The following is an 8,655-nucleotide window of genomic DNA, read 5'->3' as shown; positions in this document are numbered from 1 at the left end:
TATGAACTTGGAATATGTTGAGAAGAGCCCGAGTACAATAGGCTCGAGGGTTATCGAACAGGCCCGAACGCACACACAAAAAATAAGAACAGATTAAAGACTAGTCAAGCTAAGAAATGTGACCACGTCTCTAAAAGAAAATGCTAACAATTTGAATACAAAAACTCGGCAATTGCTTAGGTCGAAAATAAGTGTTCTCTTTAAGACAAGTGTTCTATCTGTCTATTAACAATCTACTAGTTGTGAAAATGAAAGGCTATTAACATTAATTATTACACTGAAACAAAAGAACCTTTATGATTTTTTTTTTTAAACATAGAACAACTAATATAGATCTCGTGGCATGCAGTGTATACACAAGTTCATGTGTCACGAAAAAAAAAAATATGAACGTCTACATAGATGAGATAGAGCCACATCCTTTTCTAAAATATAACAATAATTGCATATCATAGTAATCTGCACTATACATACGATCACTGAGGGTTCCAAGAGAAACATTTTTTGTAGTCGCAGAGACCTTTGCAAGGGCATCGACAAGGGCCTTCTGTTTGTACAACCCAACAACAATCGTTGCATTCGCCTTTGTCTCTAAATTGATCATATATGTCAAAATAACGGTGATCCACGCCACGCCACTTAACCCTACAGAAAAATAAGGTCTTTCCCATCCAATTCGGACGGAACTTGAAATTCCACGACTCCCCCGGAGGGATGACGTGGAATCCGAGATCGTCGTTTTGGGACTTGCAATGCAGCGCGAGATCCACCAAACTCTCCAAATCGTTCTTTATGAAGACGCGGACCAAATGTTTGCGCAGCGCCGCGTCACAACTCGTGCTCGCGTAGAACATGAATGCAACCATTACGAGTAGGGCTGTGTTTTTTTTTGCCATAACTATGCTTGAGACAAATATCTTTTTTATTTTATTTGAAGAAGTAGATGCATTTGGGGTAGTAGTTTTTTTGTTTCTTCTTTCTCAATTTATAATACTCGTTAAAATTTAGAGTTATACGTACGTCATTTTCAGATATTAAAAATAGTACTCTTGTTTCTTGTTTGTATCTGCGCCTTTGATTTACTTTGCAAATTTAGACCATTAATGAATTTTCGCTCCATATTTGTATGGATATCTTTCTTTCTTTTTTTAGTGAGTTACTATTTTTTTTTGTGTTGGAAATAAAAGTAGTAGTGTTTTTCTGCTGCTGCAAATAGGTCTAATATTTTTAGTGAGTAAACATATTTTTCTTTTTCAATAAGTTACTGTTTTTGGAAATATAAATACTGTTTGCAGATGTTCTTACAAAATTTTGTAAGGCCACGAGACCAAGTTTGATGTTATGAAGTGCATGAAAACTAATAAATATTTATAAAATCATGGGTTACCCTCTCATTATCGTTTTAAAAAAAATAAATAAATAAAACCTTATGATGTTCATGGTATCATTGCCCAACAAAACTTAAATGCATAACTTATATAAGTTTTATGATTTGGTTCCAGATGAATGAACGTGTAGAGTCACGTATGTGTTAGAAATTCGACAATAAAAGCACAATAATTAGGTCAGTAGTTCAATAACTCACATTTTTTTTAAAAAAAAATAGATAAAATTTTATTTTATTAAGAAAATAGTCAACCAATCTGAAGTAAATTAATTAATTAATTAAGTTAATTTAATTTACTTTAGAAAATAGTCTTCTATGCCAAAATAAATTTATTAACCTAATTAATTTGGTTAATTAATGTACTTCGACCTGGTAAACTATTTTCGTAATAAAATGAAATTTTAACTAGGTTCTTAAAGGATGTAGAGAATTGGCTAGTTGCAACAAATACTTGTAACTAAATTTATATAACATTATATTTGTTGTAATTAACCAATCCTCTACTTTTTTTTAAGGATTTAGTTCGAACTCGTATGCTTGGTATGTTTTGATTCCAAAATAGTTCTATTTTATTTTATATTTCGAAATCATTTCATTCGCATTGTTTATAGATGTACCTTATCTCCAAAAATTCAAAATCAAATAATTCAGATTAACGGTGCTTTTTGGCTACATATTTTGCGTTGTTTGTCTAGATTTGTAACCTAATTTTCTTGAATTTCCCCGTCCAAACATAAATATAAAGATTATAAACAATTGTTATCTTGAGTAAATATTAAATCGCGTAAAAATGCTAACATAATACTACAATAAGACTCGAATATACTTGATTTGGCCAAAAAGAATGACAATTTTTTGCATGCTACTCAAATATACTTGATTTGGCCGAAAAGAATGACAATTTTCTGACATGCAAATAAAACACAAATGAATTTGAAATAAACGACATGAGATATACGGAAATACTGCGCATAATTTCATGAGAGAGAGAGAGAGAGAGTAACGGAATCCCATGAAAATGACAAGTATCAATATTTAAGATACAAAATATAATCTGAATATAAAAAATGTGAAATTTTATAAAATGAATCTACATGAATCAAGGTTCTAACTGCCATTTTCGATATCATTTCGAGTCTCTTAATTTACGAAAAATTGACACGCCGACATAAAATCAACAGATAAAATGTAGAAAATAGCAACTGATATGACATTTTCAAATGTCGTTTTTCATTAAAAATCGATACATCGATAGAAATTCGAATGAAAATAATGTTGCAGAATATATTCAAAATATATAAATATATATATAATGCATACATATTTTTTATAATTTGTAATTTTATTTATATATATATACTTTATTTTTGTGTTAAAAAATATATTTTCTTTAATGGACTTGTGTATATATAATTTCTTATATTATATTAAAGTTTTGAACAGTTCCCAACTCAACGTGAATATATATAAATATATAGCGGTATGTTCGAGTAAGTATTAGCAAGTATTTGTTGTAACTAATCAATTCTCTATCTTCTTTTAAAGATCTAGCCCGAGTTTCATTTTATTAGAGGAATAGTCTATCAGGACGAAGTTAATTAAATTACATTAATACTTAATTTAATTAATTTCGACCTGATGAGCTATTTTGTTAATAAAATAAAACTTGGACTATTTTTTTTTTAAAGAGGGTAGGCTATTGAGCTATTGACCTAATTGCCCCATATATATTTTTGTCTTTAATTGGTTATACTGTTTTTTTTTCATTTAGTCGTCTTGAGCATTTGTTTATTTTGGCCCACTAAGACTTTTAATATCTTCCTTCTCCAGCTCTAGATACACACTCAAACAATAACGCCACACATACAAACAAATATTTGAAAATGAATGCAACAAAGAAACGATTCCTAGAGTGACGCTGATTTTTGTCGATTGTCGCCGAAATATTCATGTTATTCGACTACAGCGTGCCGAAACGACACCAAGATAGGTGATTGTCGCCAAAACTCGTCGGAAAAATTGATTGTCTCCGTCGTTTTTGTGTAGAGTTTGAAAATCACCGTCACGTTTCTTTTTCCTTGATTTTCTTCAATGTTATCTAAATTTTGCATGTTTTTAGCTTTAAATGAAACGACTCGCTTGCGGTCGTTTTTAAGCCGAACAATTTGTCAGTTCGCCAAATATCGAACGACTTGCCATTTCGCCAAATATCGAACGACATACGATGAAGAAATGAAAAATATCGTATGTGCTGGCCATTTTCGCCGGCATTTAAAATCTTGACACGAAATGCCAACTTACTCTTTTTTGGCTATTTTTTTATGAATATTTGAACGCCGATTAATTTACAATTTCAATATTTCAAATAGATTAGCTAGTTTAAATAATCTTATTTTATTAACGAATATAAACTAATTAGCTTTGTAGCAATCAACGTTTAATTTAATTATCAACTAACAAAAATCAAAGAGTACGTAACAAATAACCAAATTATTAATTTAATACATAAAACAAACAATTATAAAACACGTTGATTTTGTTACCAAGTGAGAAACATACAAACCAACTTGGAAATAACGCAAAATCTTTAAGTTAAAACCATTTGAATTGATTTTTGTTTCATATTATGCAGTGATTTTGTTTATGTTTTTAAAATAAAATTAAAATATGAACAATAGCGTGTAGTTTGGGTTCCAGTTTTTTCAGTTAAACGGTATAGGTTAGATCAATCAAAAATATTTATTTTCAAGTCCTTGAATCTCTCATTCAATGTAACAAATGAATAGTTTAAATAATATTGATTTTATTAGGTTCCAAAATTCAAATTAGAAACAATATATATTTAGTCAAATTCTGACCGCTTAGTGAGAGTCCATTGCTATTTTGTCGAAGTTAGTTAATTCATTCATATTATCTGAGGTTGTTAGCTAGTATTTAGAGATTAGTTATGTTTTCCCTAAAGTCTAGGAGTTATTATGTGTGACACAAGCTATCATCCTCCTAGTTTGTTACTAGTTTGTTTCCGAGTATTTAGTGATTATTGTTATCTTAATTGTATAAATACGCTTTGATTCAGTAATGAAAGATTAGACCTTCCTATTTTCCTTCTTTCTCTGGTTTCATTATCTTCATGGTATCAGAGCTCTAATGACGAAGTACGGAAACCAAATGCAAGGTCTCACCTCAACAACCTCATCTGAATCGTCTACCACCATCATTCCTGTGACCCAAGCCTCCCAAAATCAGCCAAACACTAACCACTTCTCCCAACAAATAACCAACCACAAACTCACGGGCCAAAACTATCTCCAATGGTCTCAATCTGTTATTATGTTTATTTGTGGAAGAAGCAAAGACGATTTCTTGACAGGTACGGCAGTCACACCCAAGGAAGAAGATCCAGCATTCAGATCATGGAAAGCCAACAACAATATGGTCATGTCATGGCTAATCAATTCTATGACTCCGGAGATCGGAGATAATTTTTTGCTTTATTCCACGGCGGCAGAAATATGGGAAGCTGCCAAAATTACCTTTTCCAGCTCTGAGAACACCTCAGAAGTTTTTGAAACTGAGAGTCATCTTCATGAGATCAAACAAGGTGAATACTCAGTTACACAATATTTCAGTTCTCTCACACGTAATTGGCAGAAAATTGATCTCCTCGACACACACAAATGGAGCTGCCCTGACGATGCCAAACTCTACAAGTCTATTGTTGAGACCAAACGGGTTTTCAAATTCCTGTCTGGCCAAACAAAGACCTTGATGAGGCTAGAGGAAGGGTCATCAGCACCAAGCCGCTACCCTCTCTGAGAGAAGTCTTCTCTTTAATCAGACATGAGGAGAGCCGAAGAAAAGTCATGATAGGAGATGCTTCACCTACAAGCAATGAGATCTCAGCACTCATCAGTTCAAGTGACAGCCAAAGCCAAGCAGCCAAGGCCTATACAGACAGGAAGGGCACGAGGAGACCCTACTGTGATCATTGCCACAAGCCAGGACACACGAAGGACACCTGTTGGCAAATACATGGGAAGCCTCTCGACTGGAAGCCTCGAAGGTCCAACTCAGAGCAAGAACACAAGGGAAACTCAGTCTCCACATCTCCATTCAGCAAGGAGCAACTAGATCTTCTCCAAGCCTTGATCAGTCAATCACAGCAAGCTCCTCAGACCTCTACTAATGGTGCACTTGTGGTAAAGAAAGGTAATATCTCACTGGTTTTCCACTCCAAGACTGACAATGATTCCTCATGGATAGTTGACTCTGGAGCAACCGATCACATGACTGGTAACCGTGATTTATTTACCTCATACCATGAAAGTGATAGAGCAATCACAGTCATCATAGCAGATGGTTCAATCTCATATGTGAAAGGCATTAGAACTGTTAAAATCTCATCATCATTGCAACTCAACTCAGTTTTTTACGCGCCTAAGTTGAATTGCAATCTACTGTCTGTGCATAAAGTAAATAAGGATCTGAAATGTGTTACTCACTTCACTGAGGATTCTTGTGTGTTTCAGGACAGGGTCTCGGGGAAGATGATTGGCAGTGCTGAAGTCAAAGCTGGTCTCTACCTACTCAAAAACTCACAAATTTCTAGTTGTTTGATGACAAAATTCAATAAGAGTTCAAATAAGGAGCAGATCATGTTGCTACATTATCAACTTGGTCATCCAAATTTCTTGTACCTTTCAAAACTCTTTCCATCATTATTCATGAATTCAAATTTGAAACACTTGCAATGTGATATTTTTCATTTGTCCAAACACACTAGAAAATCATATGTGCCTAGTTCATATAAGCCATCTCAGCCATTTACAATGATTCATAGTGATATTTGGGGACCCTCTAAGATTCCTAACATTTCTGGTGCAAAATGGTTCTTACTTCTCATTGATGATCATACTAGGCTCACATGGGTTTATCTAATGAAAAATAAGTCTGAAACTCCTAGTCTCATCAAACAATTTCACCAGATGATCCATACACAATTCAACACAAAAATTCAGATTTTTCATTCAGATAACGGCACATAATTTTTCAACTCAATCCTGAGTGAGTTTTTCCTATCAAATGGTATTATACACACCAGCTCATGTGTTAAAACTCCTCGACAAAATGGAATCTCAGAAAGGAAAAATAGGCATTTATTAGAAGTAGCTAGATCACTCATGTTCACTACTAATGTGCCTAAACAATACTGGGGAGAGGCAGTTCTAACCGCAGCTTATCTCATAAATAGACTGCCCTCAAGAGTTCTAAAATTCTCAACTCCTTGTCAGAAATTGCTTGAGAGTTTTCCAAATTCTAAACTCCTCTCAACAATCACACCTAAACTGTTTGGATGTTCAGCCTTTATACACCTTTATGACCAGAACAAACTAGATCCTAGGTCCCTGAAATGCATTTTCCTAGGCTATTTACCATAAAAAAAAAGGGGTACAAATGCTATTCACCATCTCTCAGAAAATATTTTCACACCACGGACATTACCTTCCTAGAAAACTGTCCCTTCTACACTTCGATTCAGGGGGAGAAATTCATAGAATCTCAGGATAAGGGTACTCACTCTTCAATTGTGCCTCAACAACTTCACATTGAGCCTGTCCAAACAGATTCCATATCAGAAAGTCTAACACCCACCTCACAAAGTCCATCATCAGCTGAGCCTGAAGCCAACCAATCATTGGATCCTGGTCCCTTGCCAGATGACAAACATGATCTAGGTAACACTAACTCAGATTCTTCTTTACATGATGATGACTTACCTATTGCCTTGAGAAAATCTGCTAGAGCTCACACACCCTATCAGATGGAGGATTTTTGTACTATGGTCATCTTTCAGCAAGCTGCAAAGCTTTCCTCACTCAGATTGATCAAACTCGGATTCCCTCCTCAATACAAGAAGCTCTAGCAAAGCCAAAATGGAAGCAAGCCACCTGTGAAGAAATCCGAGCTCTAGAGAAGAATGACACATGGGATATCATCACACTGCCACTTGGAAAAGGGACTGTAGGTTGTCGCTGGTTGTTCACTGTCAAGCACAATTCTGATGGATCCATCGAGAGGTTCAAGGCAAGGTTAGTTGCTAGTGGTTTTACTCAAACTTATGGTATTGATTACCAAGAGACATTTGCTCCTGTGGCTAAACAAAATACTATTCGAGTCTTACTCTCTCTAGCAGCAAATCTTGATTGGCCATTGCACCAGTTAGACATCAAAAATGCTTTCCTAAATGGTGAGCTAACATAAGAAGTCTACATGGACATTCCACCTGGTTTTGAAAATCAACATTCTCAAGGAAAAGTATGCAAGTTGAAGAAAAGTCTATATGGACTCAAGCAAAGTCCTAGGGCTTGGTTCAGCAGATTTTCCTTAGTATTGAAGAAAGTTGGATACTCTCAAAGTGAAGCTGATCATTCGCTCTTCTCTAAACATGGTGTCGGTGGTAAAATTACAATTCTGAGTGTCTATGTTGATGACATTGTAATCACATGTGATCATGAGGAAGAAATTATCAACCTCAAACACATACTTGCCACAGAGTTTAAGGTTAAGGATTTGGGAAAACTAAAATACTTCCTAGGTATGGAAGTACTTAGATCTGAAAAGGGTATTTGTGTGTCTCAGAGAAAATACACCCTTGATCTCCTCAAGGAAACTGGAATGAGTGGCTGTAAACCATCTGAGATTCCTATGGAGCCAAAGCTCAAGCTTGATGCAGCTGAGACTGATGAGGCAATAGATCGAGGAAGATATCAGCGGTTGGTAGGGAAGCTGATCTATCTGGCAAACACTATACCAGACATTGGCTTTGCTGTTAGTTTGGTGATCCGGTTCATGAGTAACCCCAGGGAGCCTCACATGGAAGCTGTGTTCAGAATCCTTCGATACCTCAAAGGAACTCCAGGAAAAGGGTTGTTCTTCAAAAAGAGTCCCAGTCAAAGTATTGAAGTTTACACTGATGCTGACTATGGTGGTTCTCAGACTGATAGAGGATCTACATCAGGTTATTGCACCTTTGTGTATGGTAACTTGGTGACCTGGAGGAGTAAGAAGCAGTCAGTGGTCTCACGTAGCAGTGCCGAAGCCGAGTACAGATCACTTGCTCAAGGGATTTGTGAAGGAATTTGGCTCAGACGACTACTCAACAGCTCGAAGATTCCCTATGACTCACAGGTTCTACTTCACTGTGATAATGAAGCCGCCATTAGCAGAGTGAAGAACCCTGTTCACCATGATCGCACCAAACACATCGA

At 35.5% G+C, this 8,655-nt stretch overlaps 1 pseudogene; it reads right to left on the bottom strand.

The window, feature by feature from the left end:
- Positions 1 to 476: 476 nt before the first annotated feature.
- LOC149393751 (S-protein homolog 5 pseudogene) lies at positions 477 to 866 on the bottom strand (annotated as a pseudogene).
- Between the last annotated feature and the right edge of the window lie 7,789 nt (positions 867 to 8,655).

Source organism: Urtica dioica, chromosome 6 (genome assembly GCF_054948205.1).
Source record: "Urtica dioica subsp. dioica isolate 48M chromosome 6, U.dioica_male_clone48M_v1_H2, whole genome shotgun sequence".
Lineage (NCBI taxonomy): Eukaryota > Viridiplantae > Streptophyta > Magnoliopsida > Rosales > Urticaceae > Urtica > Urtica dioica.
The sequence above is the reverse complement of the archived record's forward strand: the minus strand, read 5'-3'. Positions and strand labels throughout refer to the sequence as shown.